Below are 15,846 nucleotides of genomic sequence, written 5' to 3'. Positions count from 1 at the left end.
TTTTGTTTTTTCTTTTAAATCTAGCCCGATTATTTTATTCCCTCTCTAATTTTATCCCTGGACTAAACATACGAAATGCAGCGTATTAGACTTGGAATATTACTCCAGTTGGTCTTCGCAAGTCTCAGCGCGTTTCAATTTAGTACTTGGTGGGCCTTTTTTATTATTTCAAATTTATACCTTGAAATTCTGATTCATTTCCCTCTATATCCTAAATTCGTTCAATTCATTCTCTTTATATCTATCTTAATTTGTTTTAATACACAGTTTGTTCATACCATTATTATTTATTGTAACTCATTTTAATATGTTGTTTATTCTAATTATTACTATTTATCTCAACTTACTTTATGTATGTATTATTTATTTATAATCCTTACTTATTATATTTGTATATATATACTATTTATTTTAAGTTTTATATGTTTGCTATTATTTCAAAACTTTTTTTGCCATATATTTATTTCAAATTATATTACGTTGTTTATTCTTTAGTTATTATGTATTATGTATTTCTAATAATTTTTTATGTATCATATCTAAATCGTTATTATGAAGTATATTGATATTGTCTATTTTAATCCTTTTACGCATTATATATTTTAAACTTCATATTTATAATTTTAAATTAACTTATATATTATTTAGTTCAAAGTTATTTTATACCTTATTTCAAACCCATTCTACTTATTCCATGTCATCTATTTTACACTTTTAATTATATATATCACCCATTTTAAAATTATTCATATGAATCTTTTGTAACTTGCTTTATATAATATAGGTTTTAAAATTCTCTTACATCATTCATTCTATAAACCGCATTATGTGTCATTCATTTTAAATTGTTTTATTATTTATTGTAAAATTTTATATATGTTATCAATTTCAAATCGTTATATCTATTTTTATATATATACTAATTATTTCTTTGACGTATTGTATCTTACCTATTTTAAATTTTCTTTTACATATATTCTATTTTTGTACATTATTGATATTATTTCTTTCTTTCTTTTCACATTATTTATTTTAAATTCATTTCTTATCATCATAAGATTTGTTTTATACTTTATTCATTTTAATTTGCTTTATTTTATTATTATTATTATTATTTTTAAAATGGCTATATTTTATTTAATTCATTTGTATTTGATTACTAGTGATTAATGCCTAAGTGATATATGTTATGTGAATGTTACCATTGTATGTATTATATTTAGTTTATTAAGTATTTTCATTATTGTCATTTGCTTGTATAAACATTGTATTTCATGTTGTATTATCCCGTGCTTTACGATATATCTTTGTTTTATCTAGCCTAAGTCGTATCATACATTAAGCCCAATACATTTATCCAATAAGTCATTTTATTTTAATCTAACAAATACACGTCGTTTAAATATCGTACTCGTTACTATTCAAAAATGAAAATTTTCAAATAAGGCAATGTTTTGCATTTTGGAACATCAAGGAATCGTGCCCTAACTTACGGGGTTTCGATTTCCTTAGTGTTTCTAAATGGCCAAATATCCTTTTCGAGTTTTAAAGCACCTGAAATTTTCATTAAAAGTAAAGACGACCTTGTGCTCGGGAGTTCATAGTATTGTGTCCTAACTTACGGGATGTGATACTCCGATATCTCGAGATAAGGAAATCTTTAACAATCGTTTTGAGCTAATTCAAGTGTTTTAATCCACATCAATGAAAAGGATCGTATTTTAAAAAAAACATTCTCGATTTTTTAATTTTCGATGTTTAAGATATTAATTAATCAATTAGGTACCAATTTTGGGCGTTACGAGGTGCTAATCCTTCCTAAATGCGTAATTGACTCGAACCCGTTTTCTCAAATTTCGTGGACCAAAACACGTTTTAATAAACTAAAACGTTTTATTAAAGCAAGGTGATCCGATCTCACCTAATAAAGATCGGTGGCGACTCCCGTTTAAATTTTCACTTTCAAAACCAAAGTCGATTCCCGTTTCCAAAAAATGGTTTCGACAGCTTGGCGACTCCACTGGGGAATTCGAGAGTCAAGCCTTAAATTGGTTAATTTTTGTTTTTTTTTTCAAAAAATTGAAAATCGGTTTTAAATTATCTGCATTGCATATTGTTTGTTATTTTCGTGGCCTTCTTCATAATATGCTTGATTTAAGTAGTTTAGTTCTATGATGTATCTTTGCATATTGCATCGCATTATTGGTCAATTTCACCCTCTTCAGTGAAAGTGAGAAACTACTCCTTCGTGAGGTCTTCACCTCCGTATAGGATAATGGATCGCTTTCGGGATACATCCGTACCTGCGTCTTCGTGAGGTTTTCATCTCCGTATAGCCGTAGGGAAATGTATTCCCCTGAATCGAACTCGGTCCGTATGAGCCTATAATGGGCGAGGGTCAAGGAATCTGGTTGGTTGGTACCTTTACCTTAGAACCGAACTACATGTAATGAGCCCTAGGAGCCTACCCTAGGTAGAACCACACCGAACCCTAGTGGTTACCCTATTAGGCGTTTATTTACTCCTTATTTGTTTTGAATTCTATTCTTTGTATATAATACTAACTTGTTGTGTTTTGATTGTTTTCGCATGGCATTTCATCAGAAAATGGTGTTGATTTACGTTCGGTTACTAAATAGAAGAGTTTAGCATGGAAAAATGATTTTTTGATAGAGTGGAAAAAGGAGATAGTTTGACCGAGGGATATGAATCGGAGTTGTGAGATTTCACTCGCATCAGTGTAACTCAAAATGACCTGCAAGAGTTAAAGGATATATGGAATAGTTGGAATGGCGAAGTCAAGCAACTTTTTTACTGTAACTACGGCGATTTACCCTTTTTGCTCGATGTAAAGGTGGACAAGTACTTGTTAGGGCTCTCTGTGATTTGGAACCACCTTACGGTTGCTTCACCTTGAAGGAGTTGATTTAGTACCTCTTGTGGAGGAATACATGGCGTTACTTAATTGCACGAAGATTGGTGATAGGCCTATTCAAGACACATCAACATCCCTCCTTTTTGAAGAAGTTGATGAATGTAACGGGGATGAGCGAGCAATGGGTTGCAGCTCGCATCAAGCAAAAAGTGGATAGTAAGTGTATTCCTTGGAGGAATTTGAGGGACTTGATTCTTGCACACCCGGATTCAAAGAAAAGGGTTGATGTTTTTGCCTTAAGCCTCTACGGTTTGATCATCTTTCCTAAGGCGCTAGGACACATAGATGAAGCGGTCTCAGATCTATTCGATCAGCTTAATAAAGGTACTACACCTGTCCCGGCAATACTAGCAGAAACTTTTAGATCCTTGAATGCATGCCGGAGAGCGGGCGAGGGAAGATTTATTGGTTGTGCTCAGCTTCTTTTAGCTTGGTTCCACAGCCATTTCTGGAAGGTGGAGAAGGTCTCCTATCGGGTTTTTTCTAAGGATTATTCCCCATTAAGGGAATTCGTGGCCACACCGAGGCGAGACGACATCTCAGAAGAGAAATGGATAACTATTCTCTAGAATTTGCGGGCCAAAGACGTTGAATGGAGAGCTCCGTGGTTGATTATTGATGAGATCTTATATAGGTGCGACGATTTTGACTGGGTCCCTCTGGCCGGAATATGGGGAGCCGTTGGATACGCTCCACTGATGGTGTTAAGGCAATATCGATCAAGGCAATTTATACCGGTGACACAGGGTTTGGCACAATGTGAGTTCTCCTATAAAGACAATAATTATAAAAAGAGGGTTCGCGAGATATCAGATGCATGGAACCAAGCTCGAAGAATGAAAGGATTTACCACAGTTCGATGACCACCCGGGTATGAATGGTGGTGGGGTAGGAGAGTCAACGACAACATCCTAGGCGAATCAAGGAACACTCAACCGATAGAAGAGCATTTACGGGTTATCCCATCCGAGTTAGAGATAATTAAACAAGACTTTGAGAAAAGGAACTCGAGTTGGGGAAGAAGATAGAAACGACTAGAAGAAGAAAAAATGAAATTGGGATTAGACGTCGATATCCACAAGCTAGAGGTGAAAAGTTAAGGAAAGGAAAGAACAAGGCGAGGAAGGTTTGGATAGTTTGAAAACCGATTACAAGAAGTCTGCGTATGTCAATAAGAAGCTGCGGTTTAGGTAAAAGCGTCGAACAACGGCTTCAAGAGATCAAAGTGGAAAAGACTAGAGCCGACCATTGGGAGAAAAGGTTTCAAGATGCCCGAATACGAGAGGACACTCGAAAAAGAGTTTGTTAGAAAGCCAAAACGAAAAGGAGAAGTTACGTGCGGGTGGTTGAATTGGAAAGATCACTTCATCAACATCGTAGTCATGAATTGATGAATTGAGCTAAAAGCTAGTCGGCGAGGATCGAAGAGTTGAAAGGGAAAGTAGAAGAACTCGAGGCGCACTACGAGATAGTAAAATTCGAGTGGAACTGCTTGAGGCAAACAATGACCATTGCAGGGAACAGCTTCACCACTCTCAGAACCGGATTAGAGATAGAGATTATGTCATGGGCGAAGCTGTGGCTCAGGTTCGAGAGGTAGCCGATCACTTGCAAACCTTAGCAGTCCAAGCTGATGTATTAAGCTTAAAGTACGAGTCAGAATCAGATCGAGGCCGAAAACTAGCTTGGCTCCTTAGAAAAATTAAGGCTTTGGGCATTAGGGCAAAGTCGTATATGTAATCATCCGTTCTATGTAAAGAAAATTTTCTTCTAGTGAAGTTCTTCTAATGAAATTGAATTGGAATCAACGCCTTTTTTGTTTTGCATTCATTCATTTGCATTACATTTCATCATGTGCATTAAATTTCGTGAAAAGACCACGATTAAACAAAATTATTTCGATTAATCTGAAACCAACGAGAATCAACCAACCGAACACGCCTACTATACCGTAGTAAAACCAAAGCAATAGATCGAGATTAGAGAGAATAGAACAAATGCAAAGGGAAATGCAAGAGCAATTACAAGCACAGATACAAGAGCAACTGGTTAAGATACAACAAGATATGAAGGAAAAAATGGAAGAATCCCAAAATAATCTAATAGGCCAGTTGGCGCAGTTGCTGGCTAGAGAAAGCGAGAAAGGGAAGAGCACCATGGGGAACGATAATGAAGACCCTATCTATCCTCCGGGCTTTGCTCCGATAAACACTCAACCCAATCGGAGGTGCATCCACGAACGGTATCCGTCACTATTAAGCCCCAGCAATACCAGGCCAATGCCTCGACACCAATAAACATTCCTATAGGATCAGGCTCTAATCCCGGGGATAATCCAGCTAATCCATTTGTCCCGGACCTTGATGACATGGCAAAAATGGAGAAAGGAAAAGTAGATATGGCAAAACAACTCGATAATCGGTGCAAATGGCTTGAGGAAAAATTCAAAGCAATGGAAGCTGCTGATTACTGTGGCGGGATAGATGCTAAGGACTTAAGCTTAATCCCAGATCTGGTCCTCCCACCGAAATTTAAAACCCCGGAGTTCGAAAAGTATAACGGACGAGTCATCACGAAGCTCATATTACGATGTTCTGTCTAAGGATGACAGGGTATGTTAACAATGATCAGCTGTTGATCCACTGTTTCCAGGACAGTCTGATCGGATCTGCGACCAAGTGGTATAACCAGCTCAGCCGTGCCCAAATTGGTTCGTGGAAGGACTTGGCTCAAGCTTTTATGAAACAATACGGTCACGTGACGGACATAGCACCTGACAAAATTACCCTACAAAACATGGAAAAGAAGCCGAGTGAAACCTTCAAACAGTATGCACAACGGTGGAGGGAAATAGCGATGCAAGTTCAGCCACCCCTCTTGGAGAAGAAAACGACCATGCTATTTATCAACACTCTAAAGGCCCCATTCATTAACCACATGTTAGGAAGTGCTACTAAAAGCTTCTCGGACATAGTAATGTCCGGGGAGATGATAGAAAATGCGGTGAGATGTGGGAAAATTGAAGCGGGAGAAAGTGCCAAAAGTAAACAATGCAAGCATATACAATAAAAGTTATTCCAAGCCAGTCACAGTGAGCCAACCAAGGGCAGTGACTACTAGCCATCACGGCCCTACAAGGCAGGATTCCAACCCAAGGCCTAACACAGAAAGAGTTCAATTCACGCCAATTCCAATGACGTATAAGGAGCCTTACAAGAACCTGTTCGACGCACATGTAGTGTCCCCATTTTACCTAAAACCCATGCAACCTCCATTCCCTAAGTGGTATGGACTTAAGCGCTCAATGCGAATACCATGCAGAATCTCGTGACACACAATTGAAAAGCGCACGGCCTTCAAGAAATTGGTGAAAGGTTCATAAAGATGGGCATTGTGAAGTTCGATGATCCTACAGGACCTAATGTGGCGGAAATCCGTTACCCATCATTCGGATGAAGGGTAAACGCGATAGTCGAAAACGAAGGGAGGAGAACCAAGATAGATGTGTCAGAGGTAAAGACTCCATTGAAGTGGGTTTGGAAGAAAATAGTAGAAGAAGGTTTACTTACACAAGGTTTAGGGGAGAAGCGAAGGAGCAAAATACTCTGCGAATATCACAACGAAGAGGGTCATGAGATCCGAGAGTGCAATGAATTGAGGCAATGGCACGGATATTGATGGAAAATAAAGAAATTGAATTCTTTGAGTATCTTGAGGGCCTCGAGGAGAAGATGTGTGCACGTCGAGCAAGGGCCAACCAACAATGTCCGAGGGGTCAATCACCCGGTTGTAATTATATCCCGACCAAGAGTAAATGAAGTCGGAGTACCAATTGCGCCAAAGGTCATAATTCAAAAGCCCGTTGCTTTCCTTTATAAGGATAGCAAAAGGGTTCCTTGGACTTCGATCGCAATGTAACGATCCGGGAGGAGAATCCGATTATCGCTTTGGAGAAAGGTCAAGACGAGGGTTTCTATACACGCAGCGGAAGGCGTTATACTCCGAACACAAAGGCGGAATCAGCTAAAGGAAAATCCGTGGTCATTGAACAAGAAAAGGAAAAGACGACCAGACCTGAATCACCCGTCAATGAGCACATGGCGAAAAAGAGGCTAAAGAATTCTTAAAATTCTTAAAACATAGCGAGTACAGCGTTGTGGAGCAATTGCACAAACAGCCAGCTCGTATATCCGTACTAGCCTTGCTCTTGAGTTCAGATACTCACCGAAGTGCATTGATGAAGGTTTTAAATGAAACATATATTATGGATGACATCTCGTCAACAAACTCGATCGCCTAGTCAATAACATCGTAGCGGATAATTTTATTTTCTTTAATGATGATGAAATACCATCGGAGGCATGGGATCTACAAAGGCCCTACACATTACCACTCGCTGCAAAGGATACACATTGCCGGGGGTATTGATTGATAATGGATCGGCATTGAATGTCATGCCCTTGTCCACGTTAAATAGGTTGCCAGTGGATAACTCTCACATGAAGATATGTCAAAACGTCGTGAGAGCATTCGACGGTGACGGAAAGAAAAGTGATGGGAAGGATCGAGATACTTCTCTTGATTGGCCCAAATACATACGAGGTAGACTTTTGGTAATGGACATCAAGCCATCATACAATTGTCATTGGGGAGACCGTGGATTCACTCGGCGAGGCGGCGTCGTCCCTACACCAAAAGTTGAAGTTGGTAAGCGAGGGTAGGTTGGTAACGATAAGCGGAGGAAGATATCATTGCATCTCTCACGGTGATGCACCGCGTGAGGTACGACGATGAGGCGATAGAGTGTTCTTTTCGATCACTAGAATTTGTCAATGCTACATTCATCGTTGAAGGAACAAGATCCCGGCACCTAGAATATCCAAAACCACAAGGATGGGCCTACGATTAAGCTGTTGGCAAAGGAGCTTTGCCGGAAAGGACTTGGAAGATGCCTCCAAGGAAGGATCGAGGTACCGGTGTTGAAGGAAAAACGAGACCGCTTTGGCTTAGGATTTAAGCGGATCTGAAACAAAAGAAGAAAGAGTGGAGAAAAGGCAAGAGATGAGAAGAAGCGCGTTTGTGCGGTAAGGAGGTCAAGTGGGAGCCGATGACCTTCCTCATTTATCAAAACATTCGTCTCGGGAGGGACTATTCACTCTAAAGGAAGATCGACAAGGAAAGAGCCCGCCAAAGAAATATTGGACGGTTTGAGCATTAACGCCATATCTGAAGGAAAATCAAGAAAATTTAATGGAATTAGCCTTACATCCACAAGCGTTTTGAACAATTGGACCGTGGAGGAGATCCCAGTAACTTTTAGGGTTAACTCGAGTAATGTTCAAAACAAGCTTATTGCTCTAAGCCTAGGCGATAAGAATCCTTTTATGAAATAGGCATATGTCCAAATATCGTTATTTCAATGAAAATGTATTTTTGCGTATCATCTTGAGTGAATATTCTTTTATTCTTTCCAATTCATTCATAATCATACCATACAAATAAAATATTCTTAGATTCATTGTTCTTTGGATTTCTTTCTTCATCCATAACAGGTCCCCAGATATCAATGATATGAGCGATATTGCCAATGACTCAGAGATTCCTTTCGAACAAGACTTGTGTATAGAGGACACGGAGGATTTTGAAGATGACCAAAATTGTGGCCTATCTCCTGATTTGTTAAGAATGATAGAATAAGAGGAGAAACAAATCTTACCTCACAAAGAGTCGGTGGAAATTGTGAGCTTAGGAGAAGGAAAAGAGGTGAAAATTGGAGCTAGTATCGCTGCAGAAACAAAGCGAGACCTCATCGAGTTACTCCGGAAATTTAAGGATGTCTTCGCCTGGTCATATAAAGACATGCCCAGATTGAATACCGATATCGTGGTACATCGACTCCCTATAAAGGAAGAATGCAAGCCAGTTCAACAGAAACTCCGAAGGATGAGACCCGATGTTTTGTTAAAAATAAAAGAAGAGGTCAAGAAGCAGTTCGACGCCGGTTTCTTACAAGTGGTCAAGTACTCAGAATGGGTGGCCAATATAGTCCCAGTTCCTAAGAAAGATGAAAAGGTACGGATGTGCGTAGATTATCGGGATCTAAACAAAGCCAGCCCAAAAGATAACTTTTCGTTGCCTCACATTGATACATTAGTGGATAACACGGCGAGTTACTCACTTTTCTCGTTCATGGACGGCTTCTCGGGATACAACCAGATAAAGATGCATCCGGAAGACATGGAAAAGACCACATTCGTAACCATATGGGGAACATTTTGTTATAAAGTTATGCCATTCGGGCTAAAAAACGCGGTAGCAACATATCAGAGAGCCATGGTAACTTTATTCCATGATATGATGCACAAGGAGATCGAAGTTTACGTCGATGACATGATTGCGCATGTGCAGGTCTTGAGGAAACTATTCTTAAGGTTAAGGAAGTTCCAACTAAAACTCAACCCCGCAAAGTGTACCTTGAGCCGGTCGGAAAAGCTGTTGGGATTTGTGGTCAGTGAAAAAGGAATTGAGATCGACCCAGATAAAGTCAGGGCTATACAAGAATTACCTCCACCACGTACTCAAAAAGAAGTTCGAGGTTTCCTAGGAAGGCTGAATTACATCGTTCGGTTCATCTCACAACTGACAAAAAAATGTGATCCGATATTTCGTCTCCTTAGGAAGTATAATCCAGGTGTTTGGGATGAGGAGTGCCAGAGAACTTTTGACAAGGTCAAGCATTACCTATCCAATGCCCCAGTACTAATGCCACCTTGCCCGGATAAACCACTGATATTGTACTTGACGGTGTTCGAGAATTCCATGGGATGCGTGCTAGGCCAACATGACGAGACTGGAAGGAAAGAAAAAGCAATATACTATCTCAGCAAGAAAGTCACTGAATGTGAAACGAAATATTCGCCGATCGAGAAGTTGTGTTGTGCTTTGATTTGGACAACCCGAAGACTGAGGCAATACATGTTGTACCACACAACTTGGCTCATTTCAAAACTGGACCCTTTGAAATACATGATGGAATCAAACGCTTTGAACGGAAGAATGGCTCGTTGGCAAATTCTGCTTTCCGAGTTTGACATAGTCTACGTGAACCAAAAGGCTGTAAAGGGGAGTGTAATAGCAGATTTTCTGGCCAGTAGAGCTTTAGAAGATTATGAACCATTGAGCTTTGACTTCCCGAATGAAGACCTGATGTACGTTGCAACCACGGAAGAAGACTCTCAAGAAGGTCACTGTGGAAATTGAATTTTGACCAGCTTCAAATGTGTGGGTAACGGAATCAGGCGATCTTGGTATCCCCAAATGGAGATCATTATCCTTTCACCAGCAAACTGGATTTTGATTGCACAAACAATATGGCTGAATACGAAGCATGTATCATGGGAATTCGTGCAGCAATAGAACGTAAGATTAAAGTGCTAGAGGTATATGGGGATTCTACATTAGTGATCTATCAGCTTAAAGGGGAATGGGAGACAAGAGACCCTAAGCTGATCAATTATCGAAGGCTGGTCCTTGAGTTAATCGAGGAGTTTGACGATATCACTTTCTGCTACCTTCCACGAGATGAAAACCAGATGGCTGATGCTTTGGCAACCTTAGCTTCTATGATCAAAGTGAATAAGCAAGAGGATATGAAGCCTATCCAAATGAGTATTTATGAGGCCCCGGCTCATTGCTGCAACATTGAAGAAGAAGAGGAGAAAGATGATCATCCTTGGTACCGGGATATTTTACGATATGTGAAGAGTCATGAATACCCAGACCAAGCAACTGAGAACGATAAAAGGACACTAAGAAGGCTGGCTAGTGACTATGTCTTGGATGGAGAGATCCTATACAAAGAAGGAAGGATCGGTACTCTTAAGATGTGTAGAAGCTATTTGTCGAGGCTAAGCAAATCCTGGAAGAGGTTCATGAGGGTGTCTGCGGAACACACGCTAATGGTTTCACCATGGCCAGACAGATTATGAGATTCGGATATTATTGGTCCACCATGGAAGGAGATTGCATCAACTATGCCAAGAAGTGCCATAAATGCCAAATTTATGGAGATAAAACGCATGTACCTCATTCACCCCTTCATGTCATGACTTCTCCATGGCCTTTCTCCATGTGGGGCATGGATGTCATTGGGCCGATCTCACCAAAGGCATCTAATGGACACCAATTCATCTTTGTGGTCATAGATTACTTCACCAAGTGGGTAGAGGCTACTTCTTATGCCAACGTCACAAAGTCGACAGTTAGTAAGTTCTTGAAGAAAGAGATTATATGTCGATATGGGATGCCTGAAAGAATAATATCTGACAATGCATTGAACTTGAACAACAGCACGATAGCGGAAGTTTGTAGCCGTTTCAAGATCAAACATCATAACTCGTCACCGTATCGCCCAAAGATGAATGGTGCAGTCGAAGCTGCCAATAAGAACATCAAGAAGATCATAGGAAAAATGACTGAGACCTATAAAGATTGGCACGAGAAATTACCATTTGCCTTATACGCCTACCGGACGTCAGTCAGAACCTCTACCGGGGCAACACCTTTTTCTTTAGTTTATGGAATGGAAGCGGTTTTGCCTATTGAGATCGAGATTCCCTCTCTACGCATACTTTCAGAACTAAAATTAGATGAAGCAGAATGGATCCAGTCTCGACACGACCAGTTGAACTTGATTGAGGAAAAGAGGTTAAAGGCTATCCGTCATGGTCAAATGTATCAAAAGAGAATGATGCGGGCTTACAATAAGAAGGTTCGCCCTAGAGAATTCTATGAAGGAGACCTCGTATTGAAAAAGATCCTTCCCATACAAAAAGACTTCAGAGGAAAATGGATGCCGAATTGGGAGGGACCTTATATGGTAAAGAAGGCTTTCTCTGGAGGGGCTCTGATTTTGACCGAGATGGATGGTAAAAGCTTGCCTAATCCCGTGAATTCAGATTCGGTCAAGAGGTATTTTACCTAAAAAAAAAAAACAAAACGGAGAGGCCAAGGCGAAAACCCGTAAAAGGCGCTTTGAGTTGAAAACCCAGGAATGGGCGATTCAAATTTTGATCGAAGTTGGGGGCATGCGGCAGTTTTGCCTTCTCTGAATTAACAGGAGGGGGGGATGCTACATATTGGGGCATCAACGAAGTACTCTTGGTCTTCCAAACACATACTGAGTTTAAAAAGTCCTCGAGAAGTTTGTGCAACGAAGCTCATACTGCGATATCTGGGGCACCTATTCTTATCTTATTCATTTTGTTTAGCAGAATGTGCCACCTTAATTAATTCGTAGGTTCACATTTTGTACCTTAGCAAATGTGCTATCTTAATTACCTTGTTCATCTTGAGCTTCGCTCTTAATAAAATTCCATCTTGCATATTGCGATAATCTTTTTCAAGCGTCTTTCATTAAGTTGATGATTAATGGACTAATAATATTCAAAAAGAGTTCTGCATATTACTCTGAAATTCTTCTAAATGATACAAGGACCTGAAACTGGACTAATTAGTTTGAATCGCCCAAATTCAAGGATTGGAAAAGTTTGGGAAAGAATAGCCCAGATTGCGATTATCCTTTGGGTATTCTGCCAGAGATACCGGTCAAGAAAAAGACAAAATAATACGTCAATAATAAAATCTTGATGAACAACGAGTGATTAAAAAGGGGAGGACATTTTTCATTCATGCAAACGTCATTCATACACGTCTAGCTAGGAGCATTTGATTCATTCTGATCATGACATCCTAATCATTTGGCATAAATAGGTCCATGAAACGAATTCAACAGGTCATGTTCTCCAAAGAATGGTGTAACAGATCGAAGACGAAGAACCTTAAATCCCTAAGCAGTAGGGTAACAGGTTGAATTGCAGATCTTATCTCCCTAAGCAGTAGTGGAGCAGATCGAAGACGAAGAACCTTAAACCCCTAAGTAGTAGGGTAACAGGTTGAATTACAGATCTTAACCCCCTAAGCAGTAGGGAAACAGATCGAAGGCGAAGGGCCTTAACCCCCTAAGCAGCAAGGTAACAAGCTGAATTTACAGATCTTAACCCCCAAGCAGTAGGGAAACAGATCGAAGACGAAGGGCCTTAACCCCTAGCGAGAGGGTAACAAGCTGAATTCTGATCTTAACCCCCAAAGTAGTAGGGTAACAAGCTGGAAATCAAATGTCCTCTCCCTGAAATGGTGTTGGAGCGGCTAAAAGCCACAACAGATCTCCTTGAAGTTTCGGTAGATTGAAAATCACAGATCTTATCTCTCTGAAGTTGCAGTAGAGCAGATCCAAACAAACCTTATCTTCCTAAAGTTACAACGGAGCGGGTTAAAATAGCAAGACTTATCTCCCCAAAGTTGCAGTGGAGCATAATAAAGCTACCTGAAGAATAATGAGCACCAAAGAAGTCAGACTCGACGGCCGGGCAAATTGGTCTTTCCTGAAAGTCTTTGCTCTATTCTCGTTACACGACAATGAGCAAAGAGGGGCAGCTGTACAAGCCCAATTATGTCCGGCCCAAACTAAAAGACTAAACCCAATTTATAAACCCTAATAGCCCAAGCCCACTATGTTAAAAAAATTTCAGCAGCCACCAAAGTTTTCAGCTGCATGCCTTCAGCCACCAACCTTCTCACGCGCGTCACCACCGCTCGGGGCGCCAATCACCGGCCTTCCACGCCTCTGACACTCCCATGACTTGCAAACATTTGGAAAAGATGGAAAATGGCAGCAAGAAGCACAAGCAGTAGCAGAGAATAAAATAATGATATTTTAATATGGGAATCGGCTATAAAGTCGAAAGGAAACTGATTGTAACAAGGGGGGACAGGCACAATAAAATAAAAAAGGAATAGAGTTTTCGAAAGGTGAATATTTTTGGATGTTTCAATCTTCAATTTTCTTTGTTTTTTTATATATTTCTTCGTTTAAGAAACAAGAATAAAGGAAAAGTAGTAAAAGGTACCTACGATTCACTGCTTGGGGTGCTCCGACGAACCGACCGGGGCCTTTCCTCTCCTCTTCCGTTGTGGTGGGCCGCAAAGGCTTCGTCTTCGACCTCCGTTCGGAGAAGGAACAAGGGAAGCCCACCTCGTGTGATACCGGTCGTCAAGCGAACGTGGAGTCACCTTCCGATGAGCCCATGACCGGCCATGGGGGAGGCTAAGAGGAAAAGAAAGAGGGAGAGAGAGAGAAGGAATGCTATCTGTTTCTTTTTCTTTAAAAGCACCAGGGTAAAAAATGGAATAAACAAAAATTGGGCTTTTTATTTAGTTATGAAACGGCACCATTAAAGGGGGGGGCCCGCGTGTTTCCCTTAAATGGAAATTACCCACTTTGGTCCCTTCCCCTTTCCTTGATATTTGTTTTAGTCTGATTTGCCTTTTTTGTTTTTCTTTTAAATCTAGCCCGATTATTTTATTCCTCTCGATTTTATCCTGGACTAAACATACGAAATGCGTATTAGACTTGGAATATTACTCAGTTGGTCTTCGCAAGTCTCGGTAGCGTTTCAATTTAGTGCTTGGTGGGCCTTTTTTATTATTTCAAATTTATACCTTGAAATTCTGATTCATTTCCATCTATATCCTAAATTCGTTCAATTCATTCTCTTTATATCTATCTTAATTTGTTTTAATACACGTTTGTTCATACCATTATTATTTATTGTAACTCATTTTAATATGTTGTCTATTCTAATTATTACTATTTATCTCAACTTACTTTATGTATGTATTATTTATTTATAATCCTTACTTATTATATTTGTATATATATACTATTTATTTTAAGTTTCTATATGTTTGCTATTATTTCAAAACTTTTTTTGCCATATATTTATTTCAAATTATATTACGTTGTTTATTCTTTAGTTATTATGTATTATGTATTTCTAATAATTTTTTATGTATCATATCTAAATCGTTATTATGAAGTATATTGATATTGTCTATTTTAATCCTTTTACGCATTATATATTTTAAACTTCATATTTATAATTTTAAATTAACTTATATATTATTTAGTTCAAAGTTATTTTATACCTTATTTCAAACCCATTCTACTTATTCCATATCATCTATTTTACACTTTTAATTATATATATCACCCATTTTAAAATTATTCATATGAATCTTTTGTAACTTGCTTTATATAATATAGGTTTTAAAATTCTCTTACATCATTCATTCTATAAACCCGCATTATGTGTCATTCATTTTAAATTGTTTTATTATTTATTGTAAAATTTTATATATGTTATCAATTTCAAATCGTTATATCTATTTTTATATATATACTAATTATTTCTTTGACGTATTGTATCTTACCTATTTTAAATTTTCTTTTACATATATTCTATTTTTGTACATTATTGATATTATTTCTTTCTTTCTTTTCACATTATTTATTTTAAATTCATTTCTTATCATCATAAGATTTGTTTTATACTTTATTCATTTTAATTTGCTTTATTTTATTATTATTATTATTATTTTTAAAATGGCTATATTTTATTTAATTCATTTGTATTTGATTACTAGTGATTAATGGCTAAGTGATATATGTTATGTGAATGTTACCATTGTATGTATTATATTTAGTTTATTCAGTATTTTCATTATTGTCATTTGCTTATATAAACATTGTATTTCATGTTGTATTATCCGTGCTTTACGATATATCTTTGTTTTATCTAGCCTAAGTCGTATCATACATTAAGCCCAATACATTTATCCAATAAGTCATTTTATTTTAATCTAACAAATACACGTCGTTTAAATATCGTACTCGTTACTATTCAAAAATGAAATTTTCCAAATAAGGCAATGTTTTGCATTTTGGAACATCAAGGAATCGTGCCCTAACTTACGGGGTTTCGATTTCCTTATTGTTTCTAAATGGCCAAATA

The sequence above is a fragment of the Gossypium arboreum genome, chromosome 10 (genome assembly GCF_025698485.1).
Source record: "Gossypium arboreum isolate Shixiya-1 chromosome 10, ASM2569848v2, whole genome shotgun sequence".
Lineage (NCBI taxonomy): Eukaryota > Viridiplantae > Streptophyta > Magnoliopsida > Malvales > Malvaceae > Gossypium > Gossypium arboreum.
Note: the sequence above shows the minus strand (reverse complement) of the source record.